Genomic DNA, 11037 nt, shown 5'->3' on the forward strand with positions numbered 1-11037 from the left:
GCCTGACCTCATGTTATGTGTCCTTGGAGCCCTCACAAAGATTTCATTCAGTCAGTCATTCAACAGATACATTGCTGGGCGCCATAGCACATGCCTGTAATCCCAGCACTTTGGGAGGCTCAGGTGAGAGGATCACTTGAGCCCAGGAGTTTGAGACCAGCCTGGGCAATAGATTGAGACCTTGTCTCTGTAAAAAAATTTTAAAAATTACCTGGGCGTGGTGGTGCGCACCTGCAGTCCCAGCTCCTGGGGAGGTTGAGAAAAGAGGATCGCCTGAGCCTGTGAGGTTGAGGCTGCAGTGAGTTGAGATCATGCCACTAGGTGACAGAGTGACACTGTCTCAAAAACAAAAAAGAAAAAACCTTCAAAACCCGCCAAAATTCAGCAGCACTGACTGCCTGGGGTTGAGGACACGGACAAGCCTCTGCCCCACCCTGGGCCCTGCCGGGGTGATTTCCAGCCTCCCATCCCCACCCACTTCTCATGACCACTCCCCGCCCTCCAAGAGGCCCAGGATGGAGGGTGCTCAGGAGTGAGCTGACTGGCATGGAAGGAAGTGAGTAGGCGTTTAGGGTGGGGGAGGGTGGATGGGAACTCCCACCACCCAGCCTCAGCCTCACTGCACTGCCTGCCCTAGTTCCCCTTTCTTTCTCGCCCCCTGTGTTAAAACAAAAAAAATCCACACTTGGGGAGGGGCGTGGTAGGTGAGGCCTGAGCCTCCCAAGAGGACAACAGCTGCCAGCTCCTCCAGGGGTGGGAGCGTGGGTGGTGCTTCCTCTCACTCCATCCACAGGGCAGCCTATTATAAATCCTTTTTTTTTTTTTTTTTTTTTTCTCTGAGATGGAATCTCGCTCTGTTGCCCCGGCTAGAGTACAGTGGCACCATCTTGGCTCACTGCCAACCTCTGCCTCCCCAGTTCAAGTGATTCACCTGCCTCAGCCTCCCTGAGTAGCTGGGATTACAGGCATGCGCCACCACCCCTGGCTAATTTTTTGTATTTTTAGTAGAGGTGGGGTTTCGCCATGTTGGCCAGGCTGGTCTCAAACTCCTGACCTCAAATGATCCTCCCACCTCGGCTTCCCAAAGTGCTTGGATTACAGGCATAAACCTCTGAGCCCGGTTATAAGTTCTTTCTATGGAGGTTGGAGTCCAGGTCCAGAGATGATAATCCACCTGCCCCAGCTCACACAGGGAGCCGGTGTGGGCGTGGAGAAGGCCGTCTATCCACTCCGGGACACCTCGGTTTCCTTATGATCATAATCTAGTATTTAGTTCACGGGGCGGCTTTGAGGATTAAGCAATTCCCTCTGAAAAGCAATTTAGCTCGGGCCTTGGAATAAAGCCCAGAAGAAACGTCACCATGATCGCCATTGCTGTAGCTGTTGCTATTGTTATTCGGGCAGATACAATTTAAAGACAAAGCACCTTCCAGGTGTTTTGACTTTTTTCTTTCTTTTTTTTTGAGACGGAGTTTCGCTCTTGTTACCCAGGCTGGAGTGCAATGGCGCGATCTCGGCTCACCGCAACCTCCGCCTCCTGGGTTCAGGCAATTCTCCTGCCTCAGCCTCCTGAGTAGCTGGGATTACAGGCACGCGCTACCATGCCCAGCTAAATTTTTTGTATTTTTAGTAGAGACGGGGTTTCACCATGTTGACCAGGATGGTCTCGATCTCTTGACCTCGTGATCCACCCGCCTCGGCCTCCCAAAGTGCTGGGATTACAGGCGTGAGTCACCGCGCCTGGCCTTTTTTTTTGAATCCCTTCAATAACCATGTTTCAGATCACCATAAAGCAGAATAAGGGTTGTCTGGGAGGTGAAAAACAGGTTAAGGTGATGGATGAATGAGGTTGGGATTACCCTTTGGGGTGATGAAAATGTTCTGGAATTGGATAGAAGTGAGGGTTGCTCAACAGTATGAGTGCACTAGATGTTACTGAATTGTAACTTTGAATGGTGAAAATGGCAACTTTTATGTTATATGTATCTTACTGCAATTTAAAAAAATAATAAGTAGGCAGATAGAGGTGGTTCCAACCAGTAATCCCAGCATTTTGGGAGGCTAAGGCGGGAGAATCCTGTGAGCCCAAGAGTTCAAGACCAGCCAGGGCAACGTATCGAGACCCCGTTTCTACAAATAACCATTTAAAAAAAATTAGCCAGGTGCTGGCTGGGCGTGGTGGCGCTCACACCTGTAATCTCAACACTTTGGGAGGCTGAGGTAGGTGGATTACCTGACTTCAGGAGTTTGAGACCAGCCTGGCTAACATGGTGAAACCCCATCCCTACTAATAATACAAAAATTAGCCAGGCATGATGGTGGGCGCCTGTAATCCTGGCTATTTGGGAGGCTGAGGCACGAGAATTGCTTGAACCCAGGAGGCAGAGGTTGCAGTGAGCTGAGATAGCGCCACTGCACTCCAGCCTGGGTGACAGAGAGAAACTCTATCTCAAAAGCAAACACATAAACAGACAAAAAAATAGCTGGGTGTGGTGATATATGCCTGTAGTCCCAGCCACTCAGAAGGCTGAGGTGGGAGAATCACTGGAGCCTATGGGGACTGGTGATCACACCCCTGTACTCCAGCCTGGGCAACAGAGTGACGCCCCGTCTCAAAAAAAAAAAAAAAAGTGGTACTGAAAAAAAAATGTGAGGTAGGTATTTAGAAACTTCTTTTTTTTTTTTTTTTTTTTTTTTGAGATGGAGTTTCACTCTTGTTACCCAGGCTGGAGTACAATGGCGCAATCTTGGCTCACCGCAACCTCCGCCTCCTGGGTTCAAGCAATTCTGCTGCCTCAGCCTCCTGAATAGCTGGGATTACAGGCACGCACCACCATGCCCAGCTAATTTTTTGTATTTTTAGTAGAGACGGGGTTTCACCATGTTGACCAGGATGGTCTCGATCTCTCGACCTCGTGATCCACCCGCCTCGGCCTCCCAAAGTGCTGGGATTACAGGCTTGAGCCACCGTGCCCGGCGGTATTTAGAAACTTCTATAGCAGTCTTGCAGAGTAATTATTATATTGGTTGAATTTAATAATTCAAAAAAGTCGGCTGGGCACGGTGGCTCACGCCTGTAATCCCAGCACTTTGGGAGGCCGAGGTGGGTGGATCACCTGAGGTCAGGTGTTTGAGACCAGCCTGGCCAATATGGTGAAATTCCATCTCTACTAAAGATGCAAAAACTAGCCCGTTGTGGTAGCGCACATTTGTAGTCCGAGCTACTTAGGAGGCTGAGGCACGAGAATGGCTTGAACCCGGGAGGCAGAGGTTGCAGTGAGCCGAGATGGTCGCTCCAATCTGGCCAACAGAGGAAGACTGTCTAAAAAAAAAGAAAGAAAAAAGAAAGTCCACTTGTTAAAAGCACAATACAACAGGTTGACAGACATCAGATTGGGACCTGCCTTTGTCACCAAGCCTGGCCAGACCTTGGCCAACCCTCTGAGCCCCAATAGAGGATGGTGAGAAAGGGATGGGGGGGTCTGGAGAGAGCACTGAAGGGTGCTCACCTCCTTTCTCTGTGTCACCCCGAAGGTGGGTCGTTTCTGCCCGTCTGACCTCCGAGGGGTCTCTGGGTAGCAAGGCAGAGCCAAGCGTTGGAGCCACAGCATCCTTGCCGGGGTGGGTGCCACTCTCATTCCCATTTTTTCAATGAGGATTTAGGGGAAGTGAGGACGCACCGCGGAAGCTGCGGTTCTGCAGGCTCTTGGCCCCCAGGCCTGACATTGTACTGTTTACTGCAGATCCCTCCCCTCACCCCACCTCCGACCTGGGTGTCTACACTAACAGGCCAGGGGTTTTCAGACAATGCCCCCGTCCACCCCTTGCCCCTCGGGGGTGATTTGGAAATACCTCCTAGCTGGGATCCTGGCCCCTGACTGCCCTAGTTCATCCTCTCTGCCAGCTGCCCGGGTCCTGTCCGGAGAGCTCCATCTGGCAGCACTGCCAGCCTTGCAAAGCTCCCAGGGCTCAGGCGTCCCTGGAGGCTCCAGGCCTGTGCCCGTGCTCCCACTCCCCTGCAGGCCTTGGCTGAGGCCACATCAGATGGTTGCGGTTTCCCCAGAGAAGCCATGACAGTTTGGGCCCTCACATCTTTGCTTATTGAACTCACTCTTCCTGGAGCCGTTTTTTCCTTTTCCATCTGTCAAAAACACCCTTACCCTTCAAATTCTTTCTTACGCGTTTCCTCCTTGAAGATGCAACCGCTCCTCTCTCGACTGGCCCTCAGAACTTTTTCCGGTCCACGATGGCATTGGCCTAGCCTCCCATGGACGTGTGTCTGCTCACCCGCTCCGCAGGGTCTTGTTGAGGGCCTGTTGTATGTCAGGGCTTGTCCCTGCAATGTTGGGGGATATGGCAGTGACAGAGATAGACCTGGCCATAGTTCAGTGGGGGAGACAGCCCTGTCCGCAGAGTGGGTAGGAAGCAGGGTGGAAGGGTGTCTAGGCCGGGGGGCTTCTAGGAGGAGGGGTTGGCTGAGCCGGGACCTGAGTTTTAGAAGAAAGTGAGCCACGTTGAGAGAAGTGTTTCTGGCCAGGCACAGTGGTTCACGCCTGTAATTCCAGCACTTTGGGAGGTCGAGGTGGATGGATCACAAGGTCAGGAGTTTGAGACCAGCCTGACTAACATGGTGAAACCCCATCTCTACTAAAAGCAAAAAAATTAGCCGAGCATGGTGTTGCACACCTGTAGTCCCAGCGACTCAGGAGGCTGAGGCAGGAGAATCGCTTGAACCTGAGAGGCGGAGGTTGCAGTGAGCCGAGATCACACCATTGCACTCCAGCCTGGTGACAGAGTAAGACTCTGTCTCAAAAAAAAAAAAAAAAAAAAAAAAAAAAAATTAGCTGGGCATAGTGGCATGCACCTGTAGTCCTAGCTAGTTAGGAGGCTGAGACAGGAGAATCGCTTGAACCCCGGGAGGCAGAGGTTGCAGTGAGGTGAGATTGTGCCACTGTACTCCAGCCTGGGCAACAGAGCAAGACTCTGTCTCAAAAAAAAAAAAAAAAGAGAAGCATTTCTGTCGTGCTTACATCTCCAACTTGAGCATCGAATGCCTCCCTTCTTCAGCCTCCTATATATTTGTTAACTCAACATACTTTCCCTTGAGCCTGCTCTGGTCTGGACCCGAGGCTGCCTTATGCCCACTGGAAATATAGTGGTGACTGACATAGACTTGGCCCTACCTCAATCACGATCCACTTGAGTGATTGAATAATCACATAAAAATGTGTTACAAAGTTTGGGTGCAGTGGCTCATGCCTGTAATCCTATTCTGGGAGGCCGAGGCGGGTGGATTGCTTGAACCTAGGAGTTCAAGAGCAGCCTGGACGATATGGTGAAACCTCTTCTCTACAGATAATCAAAAAATTAGCTGGGTGTGGTGGTGCGCGCCTAAAGTCCCATGGACTTGGGAGGTTGAGGTGGGAGGATGGCTTGGGTCTAGGAGGTTGGCGCTACAGTGAGTTACGATCATGCCACTGCGCTTCAACCTGGGCAATAGAGTGAGATCCTGTCTAAAAAAATATGTTTTAATAAGCAGCTGAAATACAAAATTACAAGCTGTACTAAGAGGGCACAGTGCAAAGCTGTGAAAAATATAGACAGTCATCCCTTAGTGTCTTTGCGGGACTGGTTTCAGGACCCTGCTGGGATACCAAAATCTGTGGATGCTCAAGTTCCTTATATAGAGTGGTGTCATATTTGCATAGAACCTACATATGTCCTCCTTTATACCTTAACTAATTTCTAGATTGCCTATAACACCGAATTCAATGCAAATGTTCTGTAAATAGTTATTACACTGGTGTTTTAAAATCTGTATTATTTTATTTATTTATTTTATTGTTTATTTATTTATTTATTTTTGAGACGGAGTTTCACTCTTGTTACCCAGGCTGGAGTGCAATGGCGCGATCTCGGCTCACCGCAACCTCCGCCTCCTGGGTTCAGGCAATTCTCCTGCCTCAGCCTCCTGAGTAGCTGGGATTACAGGCACGCGCCACCATGCCCAGCTAATGTTTTGTATTTTTAGTAGAGACAGGGTTTCACCATGTTGACCAGGACGGTCTCGATCTCTTGACCTCGTGATCCACCTGTCTCAGCCTCCCAAAGTGCTGAGATTACAGGCTTGAGCCACCGCACCCGGCTGTATTATTTTATTTATTTATTATTATTATTTTTTGAGATGGAGTCTCTCTCTGTTGCCCAGGCTAGAGTGTAGTGGCACAATCTTGGCTCACTGCAACCTCCATCTCCCAGGTTCAAGCAATTCTCTTGCCTCAGCCTCCTGAGTAGCTGGGACTACAGGCACACACTACCACGCCCAGCTAATTTTTTATATTTTAGTAGAGATGAGGTCTCACCATGCCAGGATGGTCTCAAGCTCCTGACCTCATGATCCACCCACCTGGGCCTCCCAAAGTGCTGGGATTACAGGTATGAGCCACCTCACCCAGCCAACTATTTATTTATTTTTGAGATGGAGTCTTGCTCTGTCACCTGGGCTGGAGTACAGTGGCGCGATCTTGGCTCACTGCAACCTCCACCTTCCAGGTTCAAGTGATTCTTGGGCCTCAGCCTCCCAAGTAGCTGGCATTACCAGCGCCCACCACCATACCTGGTTAATTTTATTTTTATCTTTTTGGGACAGGGTCTCACTCTGCGGCCCAGACTGGAGTGCAATGGCGCCATCTCCGCTCACTGCAACCTCTGCCTCGCACGTTCAGGCGATTCTCCTGCCTCAGGCTCTTGAGTAGCTAGGATTTCAGTTGCCCACCACTACTGCCCAGCTAATTTTTGTATTTTCAGTAGAGCCAGGGTTTCACTATGTTGGGCAGGCTGGTCTCAAACTCCTCAAATGATCTACCTGCCTTGGCTTCCCAAAGTGCTGAGATAACAAGTGTGAGCCACGGTGCCTGGCCTACCCGGCTAATTTTTGTATTTTTAGTAGAGACAGGGTTTCACCATGTTAATCAGGCTGGTCTCGAACTCCTGACCTCAGGTGATCCATCTGCCTTAGCCTCCCAAAGTGCTGGGATGACAGGTTGGCCTGTTTTGAATTTTTTTAATCTGCAGTTGCTAAAACCAGCAGACACAGAGTGGCTGCTCCGGGTGTCTGCCCTAGTCTGGGGTGGGGCTCAGGAAGTGATGTGCTGGGAACCAGAGACGCCAGGGGACTTGATTCATTTATGATTTCTTTCTTTTTTTTTTCTTTTTTCTTTCTTTTTTTTTTTTTTTTTTTTTTTTCTTTTTTTGAGACGGCGTTTCGCTCTTGTTAACCAGGCTGGAGTGCAATGGTGCGATCTCGGCTCACCGCAACCTCCGCCTCCTGGGCTCAGGCAATTCTCCTGCCTCAGCCTCCTAAGTAGCTGGGATTACAGGCATGCGCCACCACGCCCAGCTAGTTTTTTGTATTTTTAGTGGAGACGGGGTTTCACCATGTTGACCAGGATGGTCTCGATCTCTCGACCTCGTGATCCACCCGCCTCAGCCTCCCAAAGTGCTGGGATTACAGGCTTGAGCCACCGCGCCCGGCCGATTTATTTCTTTTTATTCATTCCCATCTCCCTAGCCCCCGGCCTGACCCACAGATGGGACTTAAACATGTGCACACACCCTCTTGCCATGAGCTGGGCCTGGGAGTTGCAGCTCTTCAGGGTCTTCTGTGGTCATTGCCCCACCTGCTGGTCACACTGGGAGTGACACTCAGAAGTGGCCCCAGAGCCACCCTCTGGGAAGTCAGGGGACCCTGAGAGTCCTCAGGGGGCCCTGGTTGGGCGTCTCTGGTATGTCCCCTTGTCTAGTCACTTCCTTAGGGCAGGCTTTGAGCTGGTCTAGTCGACCTGCCAGGCTGAACTGGAAATGACTCCCGGTCCAGACATTTCTCTACTTTGGGCTGGAGCCGACTCCCCTCAGCGCTTGCCCAGGGGCCATTAGAAGCTGACTGCAGTCTATGTGTTTTTGATTAATAAAAAATGGAAAAGAGAAGTCATGATTATTTAATAATGTAGCTGGTCTGAGAGTAAAAGTCTTTCAAAAACATAGGGCCCAAGGAGGAAACTACTGATAGGCAGCTGAGAAGCATGGGTACTGGGATGCAGTAGGAGAAGGCTTGGGGGTTGCGATCCGAGTGCACTGGGCTCTGAGACGCGGCTCAGCTGCTTCCAAAGTGTAGTGTGCTGCCAGAGGCTTCACCTGCCCAGCCTCCACTCCTCTACTGCCAGATTTCTCCAGTGACTCCTGTCGGCATGCCCAGGGCAGGTGTACCTTGAGCAGGTGCTACGTTTTAGTACGAGTCAATCCAGCCTGGGTGTGAACTAAGTGAGATGATGTCTGTAAAGTGTTTGGCATGGCCGGGCAGTGGCTTACGCCTGTAATCCTAGCACTTTGGGAGGCCAAGGCAGGCAGATTGCCTGAGCTCAGAAGTTGGAGACCACCCTGGGCAACATGGTGAAACCCCATCTCTACTAAAATACAAAAGAAATTAGCTGGGCATGGACTGGGCTCAGTGGCTTTTACCTGTAATCCCAACACTGGGAGGCTGAGGCGGGCAGATCATGAGGTCAAGAGATTGAGACCAGCCTGGGCAACGTGGTCTCTACTAAAACCTCGTCTCTACTAAAAATACAAAAATTAGCTAGGCATGGTGGCAGGTGCCTGTAATCCCAGCTACTCGGGAGGCTGAGGCAGAAGAATCACTTAAACCTGGGAGACAGAGGTTGCAGTAAGCTGAGATCACGCCATTGCACTCCATCCTGGGCGACAGAGCAAGACTCTGTCTCAAAAATAAATAAATTAAATTAAATTAAATTAAGAGCAAAAATTAGCCAGGTGTGGTGGTGGGCTCCTGTAATTTCCGCTACTGGGTAGGCTGAGACAGGAGAATCGCATGACCTTGGGAGGGGGAGGTTGCAGTGAGCTGAGATCGAACCACTGCACTCCAGCCTGCGCTCCATCTTAAAAAAAAAAAAAAAAAAGCCTCACACCTATAATCCCAGCACTTTGGGAGGCCGATGCAAGTGGATCACCTGAGGTCAGGAGTTTGAGACCAGCCAGGCCAATACGGAGAAACCCTGTCTCTACTAAAAATAGAAAAATTTGCCAGGCATGGTGGTGCACCCCTGTAATGCCAGCTACTAGGGAGGCTGAGGCAAGAGAATTGCTTGAACCTGGGAGGCAGAGGTTGTAGTGAGCCAAGATAGCGCCATTGTACTCCAGCCTGGGCAACAGAGTGAGACTCCATCTAAAAAAAAAAAAAAAGGTTTGGCACAACCCAAGTTAGTGGCTATTTATATCATCTTCCCTAACAGATTATCATTTGCCATTTTGCAGACTTGTAAACGGAGGCCGAGTGAAGTGAAATCGCTGCTCCAAAGTTATTGATGTGGCAGAGGTGGCCCCTTGAGACTTAGTGAACATGAAGACTCTCTAGCGAGTGAGTCTCAAACTGGAATTTGAGCTCAATTCTGTGGACACCATAGCCCATCTTTGACTCAACTATAAACCAGAGTTTTCCCCAGGCACCCTGACTGCTAAGGGGGCAGCTCCCATTTCAGACCCCACTGCTGTTATGCCAACCTCAGCCTGGCCTCCCTACTGGCTCTCGCCTTCCTGAAATCCGTATGTTTTTTTTTTGAGACAGAGTCTTGCTCTGTTGCCAGGCTGGAGCACAGTGGCGCAATCTCGGCTCACTACAACCTCTCCTCCTGGGTTCAAGCGATTCTTCCACCTCAGCCTCCCAAGTAGCTGGGACTACAGGCGCATGCCAAATGCCCAGCTAAGTTTTGCATTTTTAGTAGAGACGGGGTTTCACCATGTTGGCCAGGATGGTCTCGATCTCTTGACCTCGTGATCCACCCGCCTCGGCCTGAAATCCATCTGTTTTTAAACTACCGTTTACCCTAAAGCCCGCTGTTGGGTGCTTGGACTCCTCAGACCTGATTCAGATTCCGGCTGTGTCACTTTCTACTTTGTAACCTTGCAGTAGTTGACTTCACTCCTCTGGGCCTCCGTTTCCTGGTCAGCAAGATGGGAACTAATAGCATCCAGCCCAAGTGGTTGCTTTACGGCTTTGACGAGCTCATGGATGCAGAGCTTTGAAGGCAGCTGTGAAGCAGGAAGCACCCAGCCAATGGCGGCGGATGCTCACTTTCTGAGCACCAGAATGCTAAGGCAGGTGGCTGTGCCCAGACCCCAAGTTCTTGACCACTACACTCTACCGTCTTCACTGTACCACCAAATGCTGAGCCACAATCAGGTGGGAGGAAAAGCGGGGACAGAAGCTGGGGCTCTGGAAAATGGCCTGCTACTCCCAACATTGGGTTGGGCCAGGCTTCTCCTGCCCTCTGAGGCCAAGTGGAGATGAGTGGAAGGACCTCTTTTTATTTCACTGACTTCTGTCTCTGCTCCACCCTTGCCCAGCTCCTATGGTTGTGTGAGCAGCTCAGAAGTTAAAGACAATGCTTATCAATCTCTCAATCCCCATTCCTCCCGAGGGAGAATACGAAAAGCCGCTGAGAATTCCACCTATTCCTCCACTATAGCCCCACTGAACTGGGAGGGTCTTGCTGTGTTGCCCAGGCTGGTCTCAAACTCTTGGGTTCAAGCAATCTCCTGCCTCAGCCTCCCAAGTACGGAGATTACAGGCATGTGTTACTCGGCCCGGTTAAGGAGCCCTTTCTTCTTTACATCCCCACTTGTCATGAGGAAGTTGAGCTTTCTGTGGTTTGTAATTTGGCTGTGACCACACAGCGGTTAATACTCTGCCTTGTGTGGTTTGCAATTGTTTTGGGCTTTTGTTTCAAATCTTCAAGCCCATAGAGTCCCATGCCCTCCTTGTGAGCTCAGGACTGTGCCTTTCTCACCACTGCAGATCCAAACTTGGCATGTTTTGGCTGCCTGTGAGACTAAAACAGTGAATGCCACCCCTTTCTCCAAGCACCGAGAAGCTCAGCCACTGCAGGGCCCGCCCCTGCCTTCTTCTCTTCGTCCAGCTGGGCCCCATGCTGCTCGGGGCTGTCACCCAGCCTTGCTGAAGTT

The sequence above is a fragment of the Saimiri boliviensis genome, chromosome 14 (genome assembly GCF_048565385.1).
Source record: "Saimiri boliviensis isolate mSaiBol1 chromosome 14, mSaiBol1.pri, whole genome shotgun sequence".
NCBI classification, from domain to species: Eukaryota; Metazoa; Chordata; class Mammalia; order Primates; family Cebidae; genus Saimiri; species Saimiri boliviensis.